Source organism: Catharus ustulatus, chromosome 11, assembly GCF_009819885.2.
Source record: "Catharus ustulatus isolate bCatUst1 chromosome 11, bCatUst1.pri.v2, whole genome shotgun sequence".
NCBI classification, from domain to species: domain Eukaryota; kingdom Metazoa; phylum Chordata; class Aves; order Passeriformes; family Turdidae; genus Catharus; species Catharus ustulatus.
The window spans coordinates 11,303,848-11,331,827 of NC_046231.1; the positions used below are offsets into that span (position 1 = coordinate 11,303,848).

Genomic DNA, 27,980 nt, shown 5'->3' on the forward strand with positions numbered 1-27,980 from the left:
CTCCTGTTCTCCTGGGTTCAGGAGAAGTGGGAGCACCTCGGTGGAAATCTCTGTACAGGGTTTGTACCCTGCATGTGTTTGATGGGAGAGCACAGCTGATTGTCTGTAATGGGTAAGGGAGAATGTCTCTGCCTAGCAATTCAATTCCCAGCAGCCCTGGGACCATGCAAGCCTGATGCCTGTGAAGTTTCATGAGAGGGTGAGAGTCTGTGAGATCATTCATATTCTTACATCAAATTCTCTTAATTGTAGAGTGTCACGAATGAAGGCAGAGATCCCTGTTCATTGCTGGCACAAGAAGAGCCAATGGCTCTGATTTAAGCCAGGTTACACTTTTTATGATGTTGATGTCAGCAGTGGTTTGTGCCCTTTTGCTTCTACTTACACAGTGAGTCAAAAGCAGGGTGAAATGTAGAAATATTTGTGTTGGCTTCAAAACATGATTGAAGATAAATTGCTGTTAAGCTCCATTTCTGTCTAGCTGTTGATACATGTAATATGGCAAATTAATTAAGAGCTTATACTCACAATATATAGGGATTTCAATTGTTTTAAAGTGGTGGTTAGTCTTTCAGCAGCTAGAGGATACACACGCCTGAGTTATTCTAGTAGATCAGTGCTTCCAGAAGCATATGTTTAGTTTACTATGATTGCAGTTTCTTCATGTCAATCACCTTTTGTGCATTTTTATCGTGTGTTGAACAACCCAGAACTGTCCTTTGCCCATTTTATTAGTGTCCTGCAAAGCAGGGAATGAAGTGGGTTGATGACAGCTCATCCATCTCACTGTTTTTGAAAGGGATTCTCCTACTGGACATCATGCAGAGCAATGCTTTTTTGAAGCCCACCCACCTAGTACTAGTCCCCTTTCAGAAGTGGTTGTATTTCCCTAAGGCACTTCTTGGAGTGGTAAATGTGCATCATCAAACAGCAGATTTCTTAATGGTATATAGTGATGTTGACTTCCCTGATGCTTCAGTTGCTGTTGTCTTAATGCAGGCTGTCGCTCGTATGTCAGCTGGAAACAAAAATCAATAGGCAATGAGAATGGGAGTGAAGGGAAAAGAAAGAAACAAAATGATGAACAAGAATTCTGTATCTTCCCTCATAAACTTTATTCAGCTGGTGTGTGTGTTTTACCGTTGCACAGGATCACCAGATAATCCCCACAGTCTCTCACAGTCTCAGAACTCTTCCCATTTCATGAAGAAGGAAACTAAGGCACAGTGGCCATGGCAGAAACTGCTCCAGCTCCTCAGGTTAACCTCCAATAAGCTGAAACAATTTGTTCAAGTGCACTCAGAATCTGGGTAATTATTCATGTCTACCTTGTTCCCAAACCATCTGTACCCAGGCTTCCCAGGCCTATGTGTTTTTGAGGGTGTGACACATATTTGGTCAGCTGGCAATTTTAAGGAAGGAAAGATGCTATTATTTAAGAAAATCGCGGGGGTGTGTGTCACGCTGTGGATGCTCAGGTTGTGTGCCGTGTCTCGGTGTGAGGTGGGCGCTGGGCAGTCCCGTTCCCAGCGCTGCTGGGGCAGGAGGGAGCGCTGGGAATGACCCAGGCGGGGAGCGAGGGACATCGCTAGTGACAGCCCCGAGCGGGCACAGCTGTGATGGAGTGCCGGCCCTTCGGTCCCACTGCCGTGTTTACCGCTCCGAAACGCCGTGTTGTTTACTCACAATTAAACTTTACCGCTAATTTCCCTCTCCGACGCTGAACTGGACACACGGCCCCAGCTGCCGGAGCCCGGGCAGATGTGCTCGGCACACTCGTGTGAGCAGGGCTGGGGAAACCGCGGTCCCGTTCCCAGCCCCGCTCCCAGCTCTGCTCCCAGCCCCGCTCCCGCTCCCAGCCCCGCTCCCGCTCCCAGCCCCAGTCCCGCTCCCAGCCCCGGTCCCGCTCCCAGCCCCGCTCCCAGCTCTGCTCCCAGCCCCGGTCCCGTTCCCAGCCCCGCTCCCGTTCCCAGCCCCGGTCCCGGTTCCCGGTCCTGCGGCGTGGGAAGCGCTGATTCTTGTCAGCCTAAATTTCACACCGGAGATAACAAACGCTTGGAAGCCAGGCACTGCTCGGAGGAGATAAACACATTTTCCCCCATTAATTAAAACGTATCTGTAAATTTAAGCGGAGATGGTGGCTATAATAAGTTTTGAACCGGTGACAAATGTCACCAGCAAAAGGCCTGAGATAAGACCGTGTCAGATCCCTGTGCGGCGAGATGTGTGTGCCTTCACCCCGAGCAAGCTGGAGCATCACACGGGTCAGGGGTTGTGGCTGACACCAGGCGCTTCAAGGGACCTGTAACAGGGTTCTGGGGAAGTAGAGAGCCCTACTGGAAGTGCTTTGTGCCCATCTCATGGCAAAGTTGGGGGCTTTCAGTAATTTTGAATATTTGGTATTTCCCCTCAAGTTCTCTCTTGATTCTTTGGTCTCAAAGAAAAGTACTTCAATGTACAAGCTGTGTATATTGCTGTGTCCAACATACCTATTCCAACATGGAAGTGATGTCAGCCTCTAGAATACACGTGGATTTCTTCATAAACCTCCTTTCTTGTGCCTCAGCCCTTTGCTGGTCATGTCAGGGACACTGTAGGCAATTATTTGAAGCATCCCTAACCTGTACTCTGTGGCATGTAATTATTTCTGGTACAATGCGTGGGTGTGTTTTATGTTAAACACAGGAATGCTAATGAAAATTGGGAAGAAAACAGTGGCTATGGGATTCTATTCCTTGCTGGAGGTGGGTACCAGAAACTGTTAGGAATGCTTGGTCCTGAATCAGTCAGCACTGGGATTGTGTTGCAGCTTTTGTTCCCATTCTCTTCATCAAAGTATGTGATGTGTGAGTTAGGTCCAGTTTTGCTAACTGGATTGCAGCTGGGGGATTCGGGGTGGAAGCTGTTTCTGTCCCAGCTGTCCTGGTAGCTCTAATGCTGCAATATTTTCTCCTTGCAGAGCAAGAACAGACAGGGACATTCTCAGGAACACACATCCAGCTTCTTAGAAAAAAAGAGATGTATCTCTCCTTCTTCCTTTATCATCTCTATTGAACTTGCCAGAAATGTGTTTGCCATGGAGGTGGATTTGTGTCTTCTTTCATGATTGAGACCATCTCATTCAGCTAATGTGATGGGGATTCAAAGACTTTTGGACAGTTCTGACTTGTGATTTGTTTAAAGCAGTGACAGAAACAGGCAGGTCTGCTGATCCTTATTTGGATCTGTGGGCCATCCATTCTGGTATTACAGAGAGATGGTTTAATTTGAATTTCTGAGTTTTCTGTACCAAAACAGGAGCTCCATCTCTAGTTCTTTGGCTTAAGGCTCTATGGCCAGGTCTTTAGGACTTATCTGGTTGGTTATTAGGTATTAAGTCTTGTTTTGTTGGTTGAGTTTTTTTCTGGTTTGTTTGGGGCTTTTTTGGTAATATTTATTTGCATGTGACCTTAGGAGCTACTCAAGAGAGCAGATCTGTAAGCTTTTCTGATGGGGTCAGCCTGGTTTTGTGAGGCATCAGTACAAAAGATGGCAAAAAAAAAAACAAACCCACAACCAGAATTCCTAAATTCCCCCAGATGTTGGTGGGAATCAAGTGGACATTCTTACCATCTGATTTATTTTACTTTTTTTTCTTATATTAGATTAGCTCCTTTATATACTAATTATCTAAAATATTAATACATAATTTGATATTATTTTCAACTCAAAACATTAATGAAGTTAGTATTTCAATTATTTAAATCTAACTGCATGAATGATTCAAAGTAAACATGTTATTTGATCAAGTTCCTTATTTCTGTAATAGCAGTATATCTGCAACCATGCTCAAATGTCTTTAAATTTATTACTAGACAAATATATTGCGCATATTTTTCTCACAGAATTGATCATAATGCTGAAACTTTTATCTGGAACATAGGTTATTTCAGACTGTCTAAGTAAATCAAAATATATTGTGCTGCTCTTGTAAGGCAAGTCTTAGAAATACTCTACAAATTTAAAATCTGGTTCCAATAAGTGGTTGTGTTGTACTGATTTGCCTTTGAAATTCACTTTTGGTGAAAAACAGTAGGTATCTACTTATTTTTGCACTCACCTTCAATCGGTTTCAGTTTTAAAAAGTGTAAAGATCATGTAAAAGGAGTAAGGCGCTTGCCTTGCTGTCCTGGAACTTTGTGTCATGTGCAGCTTTGGCTCTGCAAGTTGTCTTTTCATTCACTTTTAAATCCAAGACGGGGGATGAGGTGCAGTGCAGGTGCCTCCTATACCGTGTCAGTTCACTAAACCCAGGCTGTGGTTTAAAGTAAGGAAGGCATTCACTAATTTTAGTTTCTGAAGAGCTCCTAGGATGTCCATTGACCTATTGTAGGTTCTTAGGAGCTGTATCCAATTTGAAAATACCTCCTCTCTCTTCCACTGAAAGAGCAGGTATTTATAGACCTCCTGCCCACCAGCTCCTGTCTCTTAACATCATGTTCATCATGTATCATGTTGTCATAATTTTATGATCAGTCACATAAAAAAAGTGATACCGCCAACTTTTCCTGACTGGGAAGCTGACAGTGTGCACTACACACTTGTCCCTTGGTGGTGTATTCGGCAGCACAGTGATAACTGTTTTTTCACGACCATCAGTGTGATTTAGCAACCCAAGTGCCATTTCCCGGGGAGGGTGGGTGAGAGGCATCCCCAAAGGCCGGGCAGCTGTGCCAGCGGTGGCTCCAGCTGCAGGACCTGCCTGTGGGACATGGCAGCACGGCCACCCTGGGCCAGCCCTCTGCTGCGGGACACCACGGGACATTAATCCTTTTGAAATGCCCTCGCTAATTCTCGCGGTTTTGTTCCTGTGAGCCCCCAGTTTCTCCTCCCTTGAAGCCTACACATTTTATTAGGTATTGTAAGTGGCTACACCTGCAGTTTTAAATGACTAACACAAATGTTATAATGGTGGCGATCAGTCAAAGAAAAAGTTCAAAGTTCAAAGGTCGGTCTTTTGTAACTGGTGAGGAAGAGCTAGAGGATAATAGCTTGTTAATGTTATTTACCTCATTCAGCTGAAAAACTTTCTGTTGTGTAAAGACATTTACGTGGGCAATTCTGGGCATTGTCATTTGAATAGGGGTTAAATTATTCTGTTTTGTCATTAAGTGATCCTTGATTGGCAATCCATTACACAATGGGTGATCATTAAGGGAAGGCCATAAAACTGTTACACCATTTAAGAGTGAATGGTGAATGAAGCCAGATATCGCCAAGACCCGTCATTCCCCCCACCCCCAGACTACAGCTGCTGGAGAAGCAATTTAAAGCAGAAAGGACTTGGAACAATTGGAACAGTCATTTATTCCCTAATTTTATTTTGAAAATATTTACACTGAGGTGAACGGTAGATAAACTCGCTTATAGTCACCTAAAGTGTGTTTAGTACTGTCAGCTCTCCTGACTTGGTTGTATCAGGGTATGCATGAGCAAGGTTGCTCTGCTTGAAACAGTCTGGGTACTGAGACTGCATCAGGACATTAGTCTTACAAATAAAAACAAACCATGGTATACTAATTTCAGAGAAATTATGAAAATGAGGCAGAAACCCAAATCAAAGAACTCAAGAACTGACACCGAAGGAAGTGCAACTTGCTTGGTGAAATTTCCTCCAAGCCCAGATGTTAATGGTGTTTGAGGCCTGAGCCATGGCTTTTGTGGGCCCTAGGCTGATGGCTGCTAATCAGATCCAGATGTTTTCGACCCTAAGTTTTCTGTCAAGGGACATGACAGGCTTTTCAGCCTACTGTAAATCACTGCAATTGCTGTGATGTTTAAGGTAGGCCAGAGCCAAGATTGTTTAGTACATACATGTTAGGCACTGGTTGTGCTGTGTTTGGACCTGTGTAGGCAGGGCTCCTGTGCCCCTCTCTCCCCAGCCTGGCCCTGGCTCCTGTGCTGCCTGCCCTGATCTATTCCATCCCCCTGGAGGAGCAGGGAGGCACAGGGCAGGAACACGTGGCTCAGACTGGACAACTCTCTGGTCTTGACTTGCATCAAGTTAAATTGTCACAGGACCAACTCGAGGAAGTTCTCATGCTGTAGCAAACCGATGGCTTCCAGTCAGCTTTACCTGACTTTACCATCCTTGGCCTTTGCAGTTACAGTGCCCTAGGTGACCCCTGAGGACTGGGTTTCCCAGCAGCTGTCCAGATAGTTTCACCCATGCTCTCGGGAATGGCGATTTTTCCATGACTGAAAAGCAAATGTAGCATTTAACTTAAACTGCAGAGCTAATTAACTGCTTAGTTATTTGTCCTTGCTTCTTTATATTGCAATTACAGTTGTGGCTCAACCCACTCGAGGAAGAGCCTGTTACATGGCCTACAGAGAGAATTATTTTTTTTGAAGTACAATTAAAGATAGGATTCTTTCCCAGTAATTAGATGTGCTGCTGCAAGCTGTGAAAGCAGGCTATAAACAGCCCACTGTGTGCTGGGGAGGCTGTGAGCTGAGGCAGGCTCTGCTCTGCCATTCCCCCAGATGCAGAGTTAGACACCCAGTCTGCAAACACTCACTCTTGCTTGACTTGGAAAGATCCATTGTCTTCAGGGCCTTTGGAGAGTATCATGGTGACAAGTGTATGAGATCAGATGTTATGCTGTAAATCTGCCTTTAAAAGGGGAAAAAAGAAAGGAAATAGGAAAACATCCATGTTTTTACATTGAAGTTCCAGCCTAGCAATAGTCAAAGATGTTTTGAATAGCACAGACAAAGCTGTTTTAAGCATTCTGTGTATTTCCCAACATCTGAATTTCTCTTTAAACTTGTACTAGGTAAATGTTACTCAGCTGCCCTTTTAGAAAACAACAATTTGACTTTTTTCCCCTCTTTGTATTCTGACAAATATTGGTCTTGATGAGTGTTAAGGGAGTAAAAATGCTAAACATCAAAGTGCTCATTATCAACCAGCCAGCTGCACTCCCCCCTGCACCTCCTCATCACACACAAACCTGATCTTTTCTGTGGGGACTGTCTCCCCCAGAGACACAGAACAAGTTCTTCTCTATGCTAACAGTGCACAACATTGTCAAATGATGTGTAATGATTTTATAATGTGAACTAATGCCACTAGGGACTGAACTGAGACTTCTGATTTCATTACACTCAATGCTGAGGCTGGTTTGGAATATGAATTTGGGGCAAAGATAAAAGGCTATGCTGGTGTCCTTTACCTATCAACCCTCGACCAGTATTATTGGACATGGATTCAGACAAGGATCCCACCTCATGTATCTCAGGAGAAAATATTTGTGATTTATGTGTGTTTCTATCAAACACTGGGTGCTTAACAAGTACCTTTTACATCTTTGTACCATGACTGAAATCTTAGAATAAGTCAGAAGAAACTTCCTCTCTGTGTCAGAATCAGCCCCTGGCTGGCCAAGATGATGTTCCCAAAAGCTGCTGTTGGCTAACATTGATCTGCAGTTTTTGTGTTATAGCACTTAAAGGTGAGATTTTGTTCTTTCAGCTTGTTTGCAATTAAAGTAGGTATATTAGTTAACCTTTAATTTATAGGTAGCTCCAGAAACATAAAGGCAACACATATATTTACACTGTGCACTAGATTTATGGTCTATTTTGTTGAACTGAATAAAACCTTTATATACAGCGACAGAAACATAACTACAGTAGCAAATGGTACTTTTACCTGTTATTATCTGTTATCCATGAAGCCTAGGATACCTGTCTGATTTAAGTTATTTCATCTTTCTGTGTCCTAGGACACTGTGAAAAATAGAAAAAATGCCATAACATTTTTCTCTAGAATGGATAATATGGGAATTAACTTCCTTCTTCATTCTGATGTAAAGGGAAAAAAAACCCAAACCAGGCTTTCAGTCAAATTCTCATCTACTGTAAGTAAGTCTGGTTCTATTGTTTTCCAGACAGTTTATCCCATTTGTACCAGCAGAAAATGTAGGCCATGCTAGTGACAGCAGGGAGATGAGCACCCTGAGTCTCCAGCTAATTTTGAAATGTAATCTACCTGCTAATGTGTGATATGGGAACTAAGTGTCCTTTATATACTCTTAAAGCACTTCAGATGCAAGAGGGATAGAAACTAATCCACCTTCAAAGGTAATTATATTGGGAATTACACTACTTCATGCAGTAAACTGTATTCAGTACCCTGCCCTTTTTTTCCAGCTCTACACCATTGGCCCTATTTTAGACATGAGCAAGAGTTAATCGTAAGTCAATTAAATTCAGTGTGTGGAATGGAAAAGAGAATCCTTGCAAAGATGTAAAAGCATCTAAAATACAAGTGGTGTTTAAGCCTGTTTCCTCTTGTGCTTATTCACACTGGACAAATGGTTTACTTTCATCATCTAATATATTTAAACTATCTTGGTTGTAGGGGTCACAGCCACTGTGAGATGGGAGGAAAGACAATACTAATCAAAAGTAAACCATGCCACTTTTTTTTCTCTAGTGCTGCTAATCTTAATTGAATCAATCTCGTGGCATATGTTGACAGTGAAAGATTACTCGAACCTGGGAGGCCAAGCTGGACAGAGCTTCCAGAATAAATAATAATAAAAAAAATCTTCCTTAATCATTAATTTGTTCATTCACTCCCATTTGCTTCCATTCTTCAATGTCTTAGAAGACGTACCCCATGCAACCTTCCTCTTTAGCAATCATTTCCAAGTGTTCCTCCCAATAAGCTCATGTGCTTTTGAAGAAACTAATTTGCCTGAGATGAATACAGCAGAGATTCTTTTTTTTTAAAAGAGAAATGTAGTTGGATTTTATAGAATCGAGCATTTTGTGGAAAAAGATAGCATTTCTAATGAATTGCAACAAAACAGAGTTAATTCTGGAAGTGAAATATGTCCTATTAGAGAATATTAGGTAAATCCTACCTGGCCTAGGATGGACTTGAGCAGTGGTTTATAACAGTAGTTTATTCATGGATTCACAATAGCCCTAGTCCTATGAAAATAAGGCAGAGGGATGAAAATCCTTTGAAGTTAATGGAAAAATTAGAGAACTTTGTACAGGTGTCCTGGGGATTCCACAAAGTTATAACCATAACAACCTATAAATAGTGATATTCTATCAGGTTAACTTTTCCTCCAGGATTTTACTGAATTTGGTACTGTTTGAATGCCACTGTTGGCTGTTATTTTAATTTATTATTTTGTTGCTACTGAACAAGAAGACCACACACGTACTTGTGCCTCCTTCCCCAGTTTCCCACTATATATACTACATTATAGGTTTATCAATGTTGCAAAGTTACTTAAATAAATGTGTTAATTCATAAGATTGAGGAAGACACTTAGTGGATGAACTAGGATTTGTGATCAGGCCTTAATATCTGCAAATATTTGTGTTTGCAGAATTGTGAATGTGAAAATCTTAAAAAGCTTAGACCTTAAAAAGAAGTCTGAAAGGACAGAAGCATCCTTGCAGGATCAGGATCTTAAAGGCTACATTGAATCTCTCTAGAGATAAGGCTAGACTAACAAATAATTCTAATTAAATAATGTTGGTAGGTGTGAAGTTAAGGTTTTGATGAACTACGCTGTTCATATTTTGTGTAATCCATTATGAGCCCATATCATTTAAAACATTGCTATATTGTACATTAATAAGACTTGTATGCAATTAGATGGTATTTGATGATGAAAAGCAGGTTTACTGGTGAGGTGCAATAAAATCTCTAACATAGTAACAAAACCTTGCTAGAGATGTAATGGTTTGTGCTGAGTATATATTGTCTACACAAAATTTAAATATAAGACTGTGTAAATAACATCCACTTACTTTATAACAGAATAAATGTATTGGGAAAATCACTCTGTTTTATTATGTCATTGGATTTGGGTATGTGCAGACAGAATTAGTCCCTTAAGGGACATAGACCTTTCAGTCATTTCTCAGGGACTGATTGCACTTTATAACTTGAACTTCTTTCCAAAGCAAGGAAGTCACTTCTAATTTCTTATTCTGGCATTGAAAAAAATAGATCAAATATATTTCTCAAAAAATTAAAAATCCTTTATGTTTTAGTTGCCAAAGTCAATGTCACTTACAAAATTACCCAAGAAATTAAACAAGAAACCCCAAACCTTTCAAATGACAAATAATTTAATCCATATTTAAAACCAGGAGAGCATATTTGGTAAAGTTCCTGCCTCAAGCCTACTTTCTTTAAAAGTGCTGTCTTGTTTTATTTTGATGTATATCTTTGTAGCAGAATAATTAACATTTTACAAATCAGTGATGGTGAAATTGTTCACATTATTGTGAGGGCAATAAATCCACATGCACATAGTTTTGTATTATAGAGATCATTTAAGTGAGTGTAATTTTAACATTTTGATGACAGTTTTAGGATCCTACCAAGCAGTGATAAAGCTAGCAGTTATACTATGTGATAATTCTGCCTTTCATTATGATGCAGTTTCTCCATACTAAATCAGGCCAAGATGCAAGCTGTTACCCCTGGGCAAAATTCATTCATTATGTGTGTATGTTATTCCTAAAATTATTGATAACACTTTTCATAACAGTTATTTTTCATTAATTAAATTTGCAGCTCTATTAGTATTTACGATATGTTTATTAGCCTTGAGTTTTTCTTGAATAATAAACACAATCTCAGAGCCTTTTACAGTTTCTTAAAGTTGAAAGCTCTCCTCAGTTTTGATGCTGTAAGGCCACAGTGCAGTTGTGATGCACTGAATTGAGCTGTGCTCAAGGAAGGCATTAGAAAGAGGGTAATGAATGTCCTGTGCACTGCTGCAGTTAGAGACACAGCCCAGAAACCTCTGCTTGCCACAAGCAAAGTAAGAAATGAAGCTGCTGAAGCTGATTACATTTCATGAGTGTAAGCTTGGTACCAGGTTTGTCATCTTCCCTAATGCCAAGTGTGCAGGTATCAGCTGGTCAGAGGAGTCAGTGGCTGGAGCCCTCATCAGATGGGAATTTCAGCAAGGCACAGCCTGGGCTTTACTGCCAGAGATGCTCGTTTGCAACACAGGAATTTAAAGCCCAGGCTGTACTTTTAATGGTGCCTTAGTCAGTTCTGAGGGCATAAAGAGAAGAATGAAAAACCATCTGTAATATATTTTCTTACCTGCTTTTTTATCACTTCACTCTTGAGATCATTGTGGTCTATAAGATTAACTACATTGGAAACTAGAAGTTTTCAGGTGGCTCTCACTACCTCTTTCTTTTTGGCAGATTGCTTGTAAGATGGTGCCACTGGGCCTTGTGAAGCCTGGCTACAGGAGAGGCAACTCAATAGCATGAGAGGCAGCATAAGAGGAGGAGGTTTGTGCCTTGGTGGGCCTGGATAGAGTTCAGGCTGTGTCCTGCATTGTTTCTGTGCTGTGTGGTGCTGAGCTGAGGACAGGGAGGTGCAGTGCAGCAGCTTGTGGGACTGAGGGAGTTACACATCACCTTTATTCTCCTGCAACCAGCAGTCGTTCCAGCTCCAACTTCTGTAATTCCTACAAGATGCCTTTATCCCACAAGATGCATTTATCTGTTCCCAGCATGCCACATTGTGGCCTGGATTTATCTTCACTTAATTTCAAGGACTTTCTATGACTACAGAGACAGTTTAAGGTAACCAAGTTCACCACGTAGGGAGCTAGTTGAGAGTGCATCCGAGCCCATCCTTAGCCTGCTTTCTTGCCTCCTGGTCAGGGATGTGTTTGAAATGAAACAAAGGTGAGAAAAAAGCTGGCAGGATGGCAAGAGGAGACATTTCCCCTCACTGGCTGAATGGCTTTTATACCCTATTCACATCTAAGGAATAGAGTAAATATGAGTGGAAGTGAAAGTCATCCCTCATCAGGTCCTTGTATTTCCTACATCTCACGTCTATTTTTAACAAGACACCAAACAGCTGATGTAAGATCAAGCAGAAATAGTCAGTGTTACCCCAGATAATCAAATAAAACCAAGAAAAGGTCTAGTACTCATTAGACATTTTGTTATCTTCCAACTGTATGAAGTGCTTTCTTTGGGGAATAACTTCAGAGACTTGGATTTTCATGGTTTGCTAACTGTAATAAATAAATCTGAATAAATCCAAACTTCAATGCCAAGAACTGAATCAAACCCACTTATTTTTATAGTGAAAATATCCTGGCATTAAAAAGCTTAGCATGTTGGGCTGTTCTGTTTAACAATGAGATGAAAAAATGGTGCAGATGACTGTAGTGGTAACTAAAAAATACTAGAACTCTTCTTTAGGTTTTCTTAAGGAGATGGTTTGAAGTTGCACGGTCAGACTTTTTCTTCACATGACCAATCCACTCTCCTGTGACCTATCTTTAGTTTGATATTGAATCAGGAACAAGAACTGGAGGTTCAGCTGACCCCAAACATTTAGTTACATTAATCACAGGGCATTTTTGGACTCTGAGCATACTGAATGAAAGACACTTTCTTTGGAGACATTGATCAAACAGTCTACAGGTATCACTGCATCGAGGCACATTAATCATCTGGTGCATTATCAGTTCCACCAGGAGAATATGTAAATGTGATTCCTGTCAATGATAAGGGAAAGCAGAATTTATTTTTAAAAGTGGCCCTTCTGGAGCTGTTGATATAATCTTACCTAAGACAATAGGTTGCAAAGATACATTTTAGCAGGGCTGCCAATGGACATAAAGAACAAGCAAATTAAAGCCACCCCCAAAAAAAAAGAAAAAAGGAAAATTATAGTGGCTATACTTCAGTTGCTTGCGGGGATTGCTGTTTCACAGAATTGTGGAGGAGACTTTTTCTGCTTAATAAAACAGGGCAGTTTTCTGAAAACTCTTCTAATTGTTTTGTAACCACAAAAAGCTTTATTTAAGAGTGATGCTATTCTATTCTACGCTCCATTGCTCTTGCCCTAGAATACACCAGTGGTATTCTTGCCTCGTGGCTGAGGATGTGATGCTCATACTGACTGTGAGACTCTGAGGCAATGCCTCACCTTCACAGATGGCTCACCTTCACTCATACTAATGGGGCTGCCTGGCTGAGGGCTGCAATGTGCATCTTGCTGAAAGCATTTTTGTATAGATCTCCTTATATAATTGACCAATTTACTCTATTTTTTTTCAAGAAAGAAACAGATTTTACTTTTATTATTTTTTCTTTCTTCCTTACTTTTAAACTTATGCCAAATTAGTTCATGCAAATATGCATTCTGTCAGTGTTGGGGGTGTGAGGACATATTTCAGGCAGAAGTATTTTTTGAAGCCTTATCTGAGGGAATTACAGACCTAGGGCAGGGAAATTCGTAGATAAAATGGTCATATAATTTCTACTTCTTGTCTCTTTAGTGTTCTTTTCTACTTTCCCAGCATCTTGGACTACAAAAGTGGAACAAGGAGTCCTTTGGGAAGACAAGAGGACTTGTCAGTAAAGGGTATGGCTTTTGCTGGGTTCCTGAAGGCTGGAAGAAATGCAGTGCAGAGGCTGAGGACAGAGTTTGCTTTGGGTCTAACCTTGCCTCTGTCCAAGCCAGGAGGAAGTTCTGCAACAGTGCAGGATCACAAAAAAATTTAGGAATTTTTAAACAATTTGAAGGGAAAATGGGCTAAATTCTGAAGGTTTGGGGGAATAGGACTAAAAAGATTTTTTTAGAGATTAGGGTTATAAAGCCATATAATTAATGCCTCCTCATCTTGCAACTGGGACAAGATCCATGGGTTTTCTCTCCTCACAGTGCAGCATTTGGCTCTCTCTAATGGTCAGCATTATGGTTCTCATTTAAATGTGGAAGAGTTAGGAAAACTTGAATGTAATTGCAATATGGCTGTATAAACACAGACATGATTGACTGCATATGCACAATGCTGCCTGGGAAGCTAGCAAAGAAAACAAACTACAATTTCTGCACATGCAAAAAACCTCTTTGAATGTCCTTCCTTTTGTATGTTTAATACTGTTTGTCATCCTATTGCAACCATGTGCCCTTCATAATTATATTTACATATACTTGTAGTTTTTTCTGAGGTCAGAGGATTATGTCTGCACATTTCAATAATTAGTTATACAGTGTATGGTGGGTGTCTCATGAATTCCCTTTATCATATCTCTGCACTGTTCAGCAAAATTGTAACAGAGTTCTGAAGTGAAAGTTCTTGTTGAAATGCAGGGTTTTTCTAGGCATGTCCCCAGCTCCACTGACTAACCTAGAGAAGATGCTGCTGTATCCTTGGGATGCTCAGTATGTAGCTGCACCTGCATGGATAATGCTGGAAATGGCAATTTAATATGAAGCTTTAGAACTTTCAGGTTAACTTTCTAAAGAGAAAAAAACAGATCCAGTATTTCTGGTTTGCATTGTGCCTTGTATTTCTCAAAGACCTTTCAGAAAAAGACAGGCTACTGATATTCTTCCTGTGTCCTCTTCTGCTTCTCTAGAGCATATGACTGGAAGTTAGTTAGATGTTGTTAATGCAGGAAATAGTGTAGGCTTTCAACATACCATGGACACACTTAAAACAGTAAAAGAAACTCATTACTCACTTAGGTAAGGAATAAATTATCTGAACTGGTAAATATATAATATGTGCCACGTATCTCAAACTCAGAAAGCTTTTGGAATCCGCAGGCTCATTACTGTGGATTAACCTGTGTCACTTAAAGTCCTCCCCTTGCCCCCTAAGTTCTACACTTCTCTCTTCTCTCCATCTTTTTTAAATATTTCTTTCACCCTCTTCAACCCTTCTTTCTCTTAGTTCTCAGTTGTATTACCACACTGGAGTGCTTGAGAGAGTGTCTAATGAAACAGGACTTGTGCTGCCAGCAGTCATTTTTCTAAGATGCAATCAACTAACTGATAAAAATAGCTGATTATAGCAGTAAGTTCATGCCACAGTAGTAAAGAAAGGCTTAGCATTTCCATTACAAGACTCATTATTGAGAAGTTTATAGCTCAGTTATTAAAAAGAAGGTGCCATGAAATTTGGCATTTGTAATTACAGCAGAGAGAAGTTTTTCTGAGTTCACTATTTAAAACTCTGGTCTATTTTATTGATTTCTATTTCACTGTCATGGTCTATGGGCATAGAAACAATAAATAATGAGAAAATAATGTGCCCATACTAGTGCTAGTGGTGAATTGCAGAGCTGGATAAATAGTTTGTAACAGAAGAAATTTGCCTCTCAGGTCTTGAATGAGGTGTCCTTAAGCCAACTCTGAGCCCATCCCATGGCAGACAAGCAGAAAGCCAGTACCACAAAATATGTCCTGGTTGGTTGGGTTTTTCTGTCCTCAGATGGACTGGGTGCTGTAGAGCCTGAGGTCTAGAACTAACACTAGCCTTGGACACCCAGGGAGGCTTCAAAAATTCCTGTAGATGGTGATGAGCCAACTTCACTTCTGAGACCACTTCTTCTGTTTGCTTTTTCCTTTGGGAAGATCTCACCAGAAAAATGACTGCTGGCAGCACAAGTCCTGCTTCATCAGAGACTCTCTCAAATACCCCAGGGTGGTAATACAACCAAGAACTAGGAGAGAGAAGGGTTGAAGAGAGCGAAAGAAAATATTGATGCCTTATCAATAATACTCATTTTATCTCGAGAGGTTCATGCTGTGGCCTGACCCAGAGGAAACTTTCAGAAGAGGAAGAAGTTCCCTGGTTTTCTGCTTTACACTGACCAGGTCTTAGTGGCCACTGTGTTTTGGTCTCTGCTCTTCCCTTAGAATAAATTTTGCCTTTGCTAGAGGCGAATTAATTTTATTTCACACTAGGATCTTCTCTTTTAAAACAGATTTAGAGGCTATTGGAAATTCAATTTGGGCATAACAGAGTGGTATGTAGTATCTGGGATATGTTCAAGGCAGAGAACATGAATGAAATTCAGTAGATTAAATATATATTGTTAGAAAAATAATTATATTAATGTATCTTTGAAGGACAGTAAAAATAATGAGAGAGATGAAATGCAGAAGGCATACATTTTGTGTCATATATAAATATAAAATTTTAACAATTTTATTAACTTTTTGAAATTGTTTTTAAGAGGCTGAGTTTGTATTAGCAGTCCCTTCCTTTGGGGTCACTGCAATGGAACTATATTCAATGTTGCCATAATATTTTCTTTTTCTCCCCATTTGAATTTCCTTTTGAATGAAAGTTCAAATGAAAAGTGTTAAACTCTGAGAATATGAGCAGACTCATTTATTGCAACAGAACTACTTCTATGCTTATAGATAACAAAGTAGAGAAAGGCATGCAAGGTTTGCCTTCTTTTTAATTTGTCTAAAGGCCTCCAAATACGAAGTAAGCTGTTTGAAATTTTAGTGGTATCTATATCCTCTCAGGTCTGGGTATGTTCCTTTTGTTTTAACAATTGCAGACAGGTTTATATTGGAGTTATTTCCAGGGAATTTCATTTTTTCCCCCCTAATTTACGCTTCATTCAGTCCTGGCAATATTTTAGGTGTTCTTTTGACATTTCTAAATGGTGGTTGTCTTATCTCAATATATATATTTCTCTGTATTTATGTTTTGCTAGAACATTGTCTTGTTGTTCTGCAATGCTGTAGCTAATTAAAAATTTTTCTTTACCATTCTGCTGTGTTTTATTTATTTTTTTTTTTCTGGGAAAGGTAGCTTTTAAAAAACAGATAGGTATTAAAAAACTTCTGTTTACTATACCTGAATTATTCTGGTTCAGAGTGAGCAAATACTAGAGAAATGTTGTTTACTTGAAATTTTCAAAGATGTACCAAAGGCAGCCACCTGGAAATATTAAAAAGGGAGGGCTGAGGTATTTATGAGGAGCACTGTGGTGGCTTTCTCCATCGGGATCATCCTAAGAGACATTGTTTATAAACGGATTATGAGCTTCAATTGTTTTATTAGGATTTTTATTTCTGCACATTAAAGCCATGTGCATTATGGTTGACCCACACTTGCTGCAATTGCTGAGCAAGCCTGATCCCCAAACACCTGAGGAGAGTCTCACAGTGTGTTTGGTACCTGAGTAACTTGGGAATGTAGGTTCACCTTCAATTTTTTGTTTTTCTTTTAAATAGTAAAAGACTTCTAAGACTAGGGCCATATATAGGAAATTCTGACCCTGATTTTCTAACGCTCCTTTGTTGGCTGTTGCAGACCTGAGTTCTTCACTGCTTCTTGGTCTGGCCACCCTGCTGAAGGGGGAATGGCTGCAGATACAAAGTGAGAACAGATTGCTGATGAGCTGCTTTGTGCCCTTTAGAGTTTAGTTTTCTGTGGTTTTAACTTGCCTGGACTGGATACAGTTGTTTGTGTGCAGACAAGATGGTTATGTGCAAATTCCCCATTAGACTTCAATTGGAAAACCCTTTGAGGAGGAAAGATAGGTATTCCACAGGCTTGTTGGTCTAGAAATGCATGGTTTTCCTGTGGGTCTGTGCCTGTGTGCACAGTGCTGTCCATGCATTACCCACTCCCTGCTGCCTTACAGCACAGCCTGACAAATCATGTGTTTGTGCTGCGCTACCAGCCTTGCTAACACATTCCTTGGGCTGCAGTCTGGAGACAGAAGTCAGAAGACATTTCATTGGTTGAATATATGTGGAATGAAAACTATTGCCATTTGAGAGCAACATCTCACAGGGGAAGGGGAGGAGGGAGGGCACAGAGGAGTGTGTTGATTGGGACTGACATGCGCCTTAATATCTGATGTGGCTTTCACACTTGGAAATATTCAGGACTCCATATGTTCCAAAAACCCCACTGAACAGTGCATATAACATTGCCTTTATCATTCTTTAATCTCAGTTTAATTGCTGTGGTCAAATTACCCCACACTTAATAACCCACAGCTTGGTATATTATTTAATATGGTTGACACATACTTTGTTTTAAATGTCAGTGCTGGTAAAGTCCTGGAGTTGGCAATGCTGTGCATGATAGATGGCAGAGGAGATGGATCATCTGTTCTTTGTCTGTGCTGTTGGTATGTTGGCTGCAACTTTTTCAACTGTGACACTAGACTCATGCCAAACCCAAAGCTACTGAATGAGTAACATTATCCCTTGTATCTGATGTTTTGTAGCTGATCATTCTCAATTTCTCTGGCTTTTTTTACAGGAATGTGTAATATTATATCACCCAAGTCGAAGTGTTGAACTAGTGTTGTTTCAAATGGGTTGATTTAATTATTTCAGCACCCAGTGGCACCTTTGTTATTAAAGGATTTTCACAAAGCAGTACATAGTCTAATTACAAATTTACACAAGAGACTGTAACAGCATCTGCTGGGTAAATAATATACATTTGTAAAATGGTCTAGCTACTAATTTACACAGCTGACCACTGAGACACTGAAAGGCTGTGGTGTTCTGTCATGTCAGCTCTCAAACACTTCCAACATTCCTGCTTCTCCTTACAACTGTTCACAAAACAGCATTTCAAGTAACTAAAACTCTCTTCTAGAAAAAGCCGGACTGTTTGGCATTGGTGAATTTAGCTGCAGTTTCATTCAGAGTTTCTTTTCTTGTCCCCAGCTGGTAGCAGAGGATGGGAAGTGCCATCACACATATTTTGGAGCCTACATCTGCATCAGCACAAGCATGCAGGTTCAGAGGGAGGTGCACATTTTCATTCTGGATTGCTGGCTCTGCTCTCTTGGTGCAAGTCTGTCCTCAAAACACTGGAGATTAACATCTGCAGAGACTTTCCCCCTGCACGGGAGAGCCCAGGTAGGAAATACACACCACTGTAACTGCTGTGTCACATCCCTACAACAATGTTCAGACTTCAGCCAGGACAGGCTTATCTGAGAAATCTTTGCCTGCAATCTTGGTTCCTTGCAGCTATAAAAGTTTGGTGCCAGTTGCTGCAAGTCAGGGGCTGCACTGACTTGTTCTGGGAAGGCTGGTTGGTCTGAGATCTGCAGATGCAAGTGCAGTACACTCATTGAGAACACTTTGGACTTTTTTTTTTTTTTGGCATCTGGGTGTTGATACAGAGGCACAAATTACCCACTTCTGAGAGCAGCTATGATAGATTCATGCAGCTCCTGGGTAACAAGACGATGACAGCTGGGGAGTAAACCGCTGGTGTAAGGTAAAATTTTTCTGGATCAGTGAGACTGACATTCCTAGTCTGGAACCCATTAGTGATTAGGGGGAATAAGATCTAAGATTTCTCAAACCCTCAGCTAAATGCAGCTTTGCAGACTGGAAAGTAGAGCTCTAGCTATAGCTTAGTGCTAAGAAGAGAAGAGCTCAATGTTAGGAAATGCCTTAAGTATCTTAACTATCCGTGGATATGCAGTTGTCTACCAAAAAAACCCAAACCAAACTGAAGAAGTCTAAAGAGAAAGAAATATAAAGCAGTATCCACTGTGAGATCCTATCTCTTCCTGTGTTCCTGGAGGGAGAACATAGTGGTTTCATTGCCATCTGTGCAGTAGGATACCCATCAACTTGAACTCTTATCTTTTGCAGGCAGAAAACTGGACAAGCTCTCCCATAGCAAATCCCTCTTTATTTCCTCACAGCTGTCTCACCTATGTAAGCTGCAGAGCCCTTTCCTGCAATGCTGAGAAAAGATTTATGTCTGCAGTACAAGAGAAAGTCTCCTTCCCTGTTTAAGCCTGAATTCTACATCAGCAGGCTGCATCTGGGGAAGGGAATTCAGTCTGGTTTTCCCAAGAGCTCTATTTTCCATTTAAACATCATGCTTAGGAAATGATCACAACAAAGATTGTATTTCACATTAAAAACACTTCCGTGCAGTTCTGTTTATTCAGAAAAGAAAACCAATATAGCTATTTTTCTTGATTCCTTGAGTATAGTATGGGACAAAGGAGAAAAGAATGGGAAAAGTTAGAATTGGAGACTCTGCTTCCTCAAGAGGAGTGATGATTCTCATGAGTTGTGCCTCTTACTCCTCCATCTGTGGTGTAATTCCTCTCAAAATTGTAGGAGAGTGGTATTGGAGAAAATCACCATTGCTCTAAAACAAAAAGACCCCTTTAAAATTACATATGAGACTGTCAACCTGTTGGACCTAAATACCTGAATTGTTTGCAGATAAGATCCTTTCAGTTACATATTTTAAGCATTGCACTGTCTGCTGAATGAGCAGAAATCTGTAAAGGATCCAGTTTTCACATTGACCAGGCAGAAAATACCCTCTGATAAAAGAGAAATATTTGTTGATTATCTGTGTTGTCTCTTTTCCTCACATTCCCTTCATATTGAAGGAAACATGGCAGTTTGTTGAAGGAAAAGAAATATAATTTTGCTTTGTTACAGGGAGCAAAAGATCTTTACAAAGCTTTTGGCTCTTGTTCAAGTGTATCACACCATTTGTGATGGCTTTATAAACTAAGCGTGGTTTAAGACAGTCAAGGATGAGTCAGACAAAGAAAACATACAATTAATGCTTTGCTATAAACTTGGGATTAAGATTATCCATGAAAATCAGAACTATTACAAGGCTGTGCATCATGAATGGTGTTTGGGGGTGTAAGTGGCAAGTTAAGAAAGAGAAAAACTGTGTTTCAGATGAAAGCTGCTTTCAGTGAAAACAGGATCATAGCAAAAATGTAACAGGAGAAGTGAAATATAATTAGGAACGTGACATTAATACTGGATTTGCAGAATGTTGCCCAACAGGTGGGTGGAGTTTGACTTCATTTCAGCTGGAGTATTGAACCACACAGATGCAGCCTTTCAAATTAATCTAGACTGTGAGAAAAAAGGTAACGAGAATGTTCAAATACATGAGCTCACACCACCAGCATGTGTCCTTGCTCTTTCTCTTCTAGCTGTAATAATCACCTCCCAGTTAAGATGGTTTTTGCTCTTCCTCTGTCATTCCTTGTTTCTGCAGCTCTGCACTGGAAAGCAGAGGGGATATTGGGTTTCCTTTCATCACAATGACAAGTCAGGGAAACATCTGTTTTAAACAAAATGTGCAAAAGCTTTGAAAAACAATTAAGGTGGGTTTTTTGGCATTTTTTGTTTATGCCTGTTAGGCACCGATTTTTATTAAAATAAAATTTATGAGTATAATATGAAGAGAAGTCATTTGAAAGATTGAATTTAGAGTATTCAGAGAGGAAATCTGTGAAAGGCAAAATGTCCACCAGAATGGACAACACGAGTCGCTTTCTGGACTCCAGGATGGAAGCATCAATAGAGAAACATTTGTTTCAGTTTATGAACTTTTTTTTGCAATCCAGCTAAAAATATCAACACCACCTGTGATACGAGAATCAGATTTATTATCAGCTTCTCAGGAATTGCAAAACAGCCTAACTCCACCCGACTGTTAATAAATCAGGTGCTGAAAGCACTTCAAATAAGGACTTTGCTGAAGAGACAAGTAACTCATGAGGATCAAAGGCTCAAGTCAGTTAAAATGGCCATTTGCCCTTTTGGCATAATCAAAATGTATTTGCAAAGAAAGAAGGAAAGAGAAAAATAAATGACACAATGCTTTTATCAGAGTAGGACAAATATTGAAGTGGGAATGGTTATCTGTAAGTCAGTCACTCTGATTCTGCAAAACTGACTTTTCTAACAGTACTGAACTAGTGAAGCTTACAGATTTGATCCAAAGCCCACTGAAGTAAATGAAAAAAGAGTGTTTCTTTTTATTTCAGTGGTTTGGATCTGGCTGTTGGAAGCTCCCTGCTCTGGACAACCAGCATGCACCCTCCCATGAAGCTGACTTGTCTCTTCACTGTATTCCCCTGACATCACACACGTGCAGAAAATCAGCTGACATCCAGGCTTCCAATGAAAGAAATTGCCTGAAAAATATTGCAATATCCAGTTTCCTAGATTAATTAATAAAATTACTTGCTCTTCAACATAGATTACATGCTGGGCATTTAGCTGGTGTGCTCTGGGGAAGGGGTGAAAAAAAAGTTCAGTGGAGATGTAGGGAAGAGAGAGAAGGACACAGGTGAAGAAATACCATGAATATTGATTCATGATGACAGAAATATTTTTTAAAGCACTGAACAGCTCTGATTTGCATGAGCAATATTTGCCTAATTCAAAATCACAGAATGTTCTGAGTTATAAAGAACTCACAAGGATCATCAAGTCCAATTCTTGAATGAATGGCCCACACAGGGATCAAACCTGCAATCTTGGCATTATTAGTGCCCTGCTCTAACCAGCTGAGCTCATCTCAGGGTCTTAAACTGAAGCTGTCAGCAACATCAACACTGGAAGCTTTACAGGATTCTAGCTCTGACTCTTCTTTTTTCCCTTTCACTAGGTATTGCCTGTAGGGATTTTATTGTTCAGTGTCAACCAGTCTCCACTAACGTTTGAGTTTCCTCTTTCCTGGGTCCTCTTACTGGTGGTCTGCCATAGAAGACAGCTAATTTTATGAACTGTGCATTTTTCTTTTTCTGGATGACCACTGAAGGCATAAAGAGAATTTCTGGATGATGGTGTGGCTGTGTAGCAGTCTGAAAGCAGTTCTATGTCAGGAAGGGGATGGCTCCATGGGTGCCAGCATTAGGCTTGGCAGATGATGCACTGACCTTGTGGGCAGCAGGAAGAACCACAGGAGGAGCACAGGCAGGGCTGAGGCACTTCTCCCACACTTGGTAGTGAAGAAAATGTGATTCACAAATGGCAGGATGGGTGGAAATGGTGTTCTGCAAGAACTGAATGCAGAAACCCATGCTCAGGCTGCTAGCTGTAACGCCGAGGGATAAAGGCTCTCTTTTCCTTGGATACCCAGGTGCAGTGCTGCTGATCCAGGCAGAGTTAATCTGGGTTGTAAGCAGTGCAGGAGGGAAGCCAGTCCCGTTCCTGTGGCAGTGATGTACACCTGGAAACAGTGCAGAAGTGATGACTCACAGGTCAGTGCGTGACCTGGAGTTTGCTCTTTGCACAAGTGGCTGGTTCTGTGTAAGAAACTGAAGAGCAACCTGGTTTATAGGGAGTTGAGTGTGTGAGGAAATCTGTGGAGTGGCTGAGAGCTGTGCATTTTCAACTGGGCAAACATCAGACGAGAAAAGAGCATGTTTGCTGTCCCTCTTTCCTTGCCTTTGCAGGATGTCTGAGGTAGGAGAGCATGGTTATTCCCACAGTGACAGATCCACTCCCGCCCAGCACTGTGCTCTGACAAGAGCCATTCCAAGCTTTGGAGTGATGTCTCCAAGCACAGTGGAGCTCCACTCCACACGTTTACCAGGAATTCACAGAAGTGCAGGTCCTGAAGTTTGCTGTGCAAAGCTTCACCAGCCAGGCTGTGCTGTGCAATATGAGAGCTGCTGCTGTTGCAGCCCAAACACTTATTTTCAGAGAGCTCATGCGAATTCTGCTTTTTTACTGAAAGTTGGAAAATTATTTTCAGTGCTTTGCTTTAAAATGATCCTTGAGCCTGTTTTGTTTAGGGCTTGCTTCTCTGTTCACTGGTTTGGCAGCAGTGTTGATGCTGGCAGCAGAAAGGTCAGTATTTCTGTCTTAGGCCTTCTTTGGAGTATTAAAGATACTTGAGTATGATAATTCTCAGTGTGGGATGCACTTCTTCTTAATCAATTTTCAAGACAGCACATTGCAGCTTGGGCTGCCCTTCTGAAAGTCAGGAGAGCTTCCCACAAAGGGTGTGAGGTGTGCTGGCTCAGTGGGCACATCTCTGCCCCATGAAACAGCACATACCCCACAGTGTGAGCTCACAGCTCTGCAAAATAACAACAACCACCTCAGCTTTCCTAAGCTTAATTAATCAGCTGCTTTTCAAAATTATGGATGCCTAATGTGGGATGACCTAGTGGACGCTTTTTGATCTGTGTAGATACCAGTAAATTTCAGATTTGTTCCACTGCATATACTAGGGTAAATTAGAAGGTCTGGAGTCAGGAAAATTGTGTTTTCTGGGCTGCACTGCTCTTTTGATACAGAAATTTTAGGAATATTGATTGTTGAAGCAGACACATCCTCTGTTTGTAGTGATTCTGTCAACAGCCCTCATGGTATACAGCCAGTCTAATAATCACAAGTGCTTCTTTCTGTTTAAATCCCAGAAAAAGAACTGACATCTTTTATCAGAAAGACAGACAATCTGTATCCCGTGACAATTCCAGATTATGGATCCCAAGAGACTTTCCTTACATTCTTATTTTATCATGGAAATCACAGTTAGTGCTGTTTACTTTCTATGCCTCAGCACAGTTTTCAAGGTGTTGCCAGCAGGACCTGTGCTGATACTGACATGTGTTGTTGTCACATTGCAAGATCTGATTGAACACCCCTATATATAAATACCAGTGTTTTCTTGGATCTTCCTTTGCTTTCAGTGGCTTTGGAAATCGTGGTACTAGTTAATTCACATGCTTTGTCTATTTTGTAGGCTTTTTTCTCACTTCTAAGGAAAGACTTGTTCCTAGTAGACTGGTCTGGAGTATGACTCTCTTTTGCTGCTATTTTTATGGTAGGAAGCTATGTATATGTCATTTTCTAGCTATTAGTACAGAGTAGGATAAGAATAAATGTCTGGGGGGAAAAGAGAAACAGTGGTTATTTAGAAAAATAAGTGAATTATGCCTGATACATTTTCTTTGCAATATTCCTGTCATGCTGCTTTGAAGTTCACAGCCCAGACCCACATCAGAAGTGGGGGGGATGGAGAGCAGAACTGCTAAGGAAATGCAGGGCTCCAGCCACACAGCCACACTCCAAAAAGCTGTTCACTGTCCTCTGCTGTGATATAAAAGCTGAAATGTCACTCAAGCTCCTTCCCTCTGGACTTCCCTCACCCTAGGGATCAGTAGTACATGAGAATGACCCATCCCTGGTGTACTGCCATCCACAAACTCATGATTTGTCATGGTTGAAGTTCCTTGAAACTGAACTTTGGGTTTGTGAGAACAACAGGTTCTTCGTGCTGATCCCCTGTGATTTGATTTGCTTTGCCTGGCAGACTGTCAACCTTCTCTAAAGTTATAATCATCTCTTTGAGGCTTGGGGCACATTTTCACTAAAAACAGTTGTGCCTGAGCTTACCTACAACTTGTTCATTTTTTAAACAATAAACAGACAGCTATTAATATAATATGTATTCATATCCTTTTTTTCCCACTTCAAGAAGGCATCTTAAAGACCAGTTGAGTAGCCCAGTTGTCAGTGGGTCCCACAGCAGCCAAGTACACTGCATGATTTGTTTTTCCTACCAAAAATATAATTGGGTTTTTTGCCACATGCAGAAGACAAGGAGTCTGGGTTTTTGTTTCTGAAGCCCACACAGTGCATTAGGTCAGTCCAGCAGTTGCATCTCAGGAAGGAGCTACATTCCTCTTACTTTTATTTGGACTTGAGATACCAAAAGATGCTAAAACCTTGAGTTTTCATGTTATAACACCTCATTTAGTTTACTCCTACACAAAATGATATGTTATCCGACCCAAGGGTTTTGCATCATGTGTCCACAAAGCAGAGTAGGAATCAACACATAAATCCAAAGCTTATTTTACTCCTTTCTTTTCTCTACACCCTATATAAGGTGTCCAGCTGGTTTGTGGCAATGGAATAGTAATGACAGCTGGATGGTAATTTCATATTGAGTTTTACAAGCAAGAGGAGGTGCCAAGAAGGAAACCAGGTATGAAGGTTGCCAAATATATCTTCTATTTATCATCCCAGCTAACAGGGAGTAAATTATTCCTGAGTGGCACTTTGAAAAGGGAGGGGAGAAGAGAAGCACACACTAATATGTGCTGCAGAGGTGTCTCTGAGGAGTGGCTGGTGTGGTAAGCTAAAGTATAGTCCTTCCTGCAGGAGGAGTACAGTGTGTTACTCATGCAGGAATTCTGGTCACGCTGTCAGAGCTGAAGTACCTGGACACAAACCCAGGTGGCCAAGTGGTAATACAAAGATGGATCTTTTTTATAGGAGCTGGAAATGAAGAGAATATTTTTGTCCAAACAGAGTGCACTCACTTGGGGCCCCAGCAATGTTTCAGTCCTGGACAGCATTTCCCATACTCTTTTTGCAAAGTAAAGAGACTTCTAGAAATGTAATTTTTTGTATCAAATACGATATGAAAATTCAGCAAAAAGAAAGAGGAGCTTCATCTTTTGCTTTGCCATTTTCATCTAGTTTCACAGTGGGGTAACTATTGCTTTAGACTGTGATAAGGAATGGGGCTGTGCTGATATAACCAGTTCAGGATGGCTCACTGGATGCACCCTCTGAAGGTGTCACAGTGCTGTTCTGAAAGGAGTTATAAGCAGACAAAGCATCTGGTGAATGGAAAACAACCTGCTTGAGTAATTTCTACTGGACTGTTTTATAATATGATACTTCTCAGGTGCAGACTCACATTTGCTTGTCTAACCATTGCCATTATTATTATGATATAGTAATTATAATTTACTTGTACAAATTAGAGGAAGGATTAAATGACATATAAAAAGCATACTGACCGGAACTAAATAGAAAATTCCAAGGAGGAGTCCTTAAAATAAAGCGATTGTATAATACTTAATTGTATAATATAAACTGTAATTTCCCAAAAGACATTGTATTAATCTTACAGTGGTTAGCTGTTCCATTTGGTCCATTTATAATCACTTTGAGCTACTTAAAGACAAATTTAAAAAAGGATCAAACTTGTTTCCCACTAATATGCCTAGTGCTTTCCCCATAGCTTATTCATCTTCAAAGCTCTTCACCAACATTAGCTAATTATTTCTTTTTTCTAATTAGTAGAAATTGACTATGGTCAAAAGGGCCATTCAGCAAATTAGCATGTCTCTACCTTCAAATCTCAGAGCTTCTGACCCAGAGCTTTCAAATGGTTGATGAAGATATCATACAGTGGCTGTCCTGAGCCCATAGGCAAGGCAGCCAACTGGAGAAAAAGAAAGAAATACAGAAAATTAAAAAAAACCCAAACCTCAGGGAAGTGTATCAAATCTCCTCATTCACAGCCTTCCCTGGAGGCAGCAGCATGGAGAATGCAGGGCTGGACCCAGCCTCCTCCTGCTCTGAGCACAGCTGCCTCAGACAGGGGCCAGGGGGTACCTTGCCCTTATTCTGAAGACTTAAAGGCATGTGGGGTTTGTGGTGGCCACCTGCTCAGGGCCACTTGTGTTCCTGGCTGCTGGGGTGGCACAGGTCCCTGGGTGCTGCTCGGGTGATGTCCCAGCCCAAGCTCTGCCCAAGTCCAGCTTTGCTCTGGGGTGTGTTCTGTCCATTTTGAATTGCAAGATGGCAACACAACAAGGTGGGTTTAGGGAGTGGTTTGGAGTTTTTAAAGCCCTATTTACATTAAAACTGTGCTGTCAAAAGGGCATTTCTTCTGAGTCTTACATGTAGCCATGCCACATTGCCAAGGGCTGCACTTCTCACTTTATTCATAATTTGATAGCTGTAACCCAACGGTAGCTGAAACATCTCTGGAAATATGAACAAGTTCACCCTCCCTTTGTATTCTGAATTTCTTTACTTGTTCTTCAAAAAGGCAGCAAAGTGACAAATCCTCACCGAGCAGCAGCTCTGTTTGGGTCTTGGAGAACAGCTGTGAGTGTGAGACTTGTTTATGTTTCAGAAACTGTGAATGTTTTAACCCTGAACAACAGTGTGTGCTCCAGGAGATTAATATCTGCATTACATGGACTTGCTGAGAATAAATTAACTCTTGATGACACGATTACTGTCTTAGCAGTGTTCACCGCATACAATTGCATGGTGTCAAAGATATTAATGTGTTTTTGTGAAGAATTTAGGAAACAATTTATTTATATGACTGTGCTTCATTCCATATCACACCAGGACATCAATTAGCTGCTATCGCCTGTAAAAGAAATGTAAATCATGTGTCTCATTGGTTATGAGGATAATAGTGGGCCAATAATTCACAAAGAATAATTCATTCTATGAATTGTGCCTCATTCTGTGCTCATGAATTGTTCAGAAACAGATACAACTTTTTCAAGTTTTCATTTTTCAAATTATTATAATGGATTCTTCTTGGTTACAGTTCACT

General features: G+C 40.6%; 1 long non-coding RNA gene across 5 annotated transcripts in view; it reads left to right on the top strand.

Annotated features, from left to right (window-relative positions):
• LOC117001404 overlaps positions 1 to 27,980 on the top strand; it is a 180,645-nt gene that overhangs the window by 58,342 nt on the left and 94,323 nt on the right. For 3 of the 5 annotated variants that reach the window (XR_004419045.1, XR_004419047.1, XR_004419043.1), the window contains exon 5: positions 18,518 to 18,712. The exons of the other annotated variants lie outside the window; for them this stretch is intronic. This is a non-coding gene — a long non-coding RNA (uncharacterized LOC117001404). The remainder of the gene's footprint in view (positions 1 to 18,517; positions 18,713 to 27,980) is intronic. 5 annotated transcript variants of the gene reach the window in all.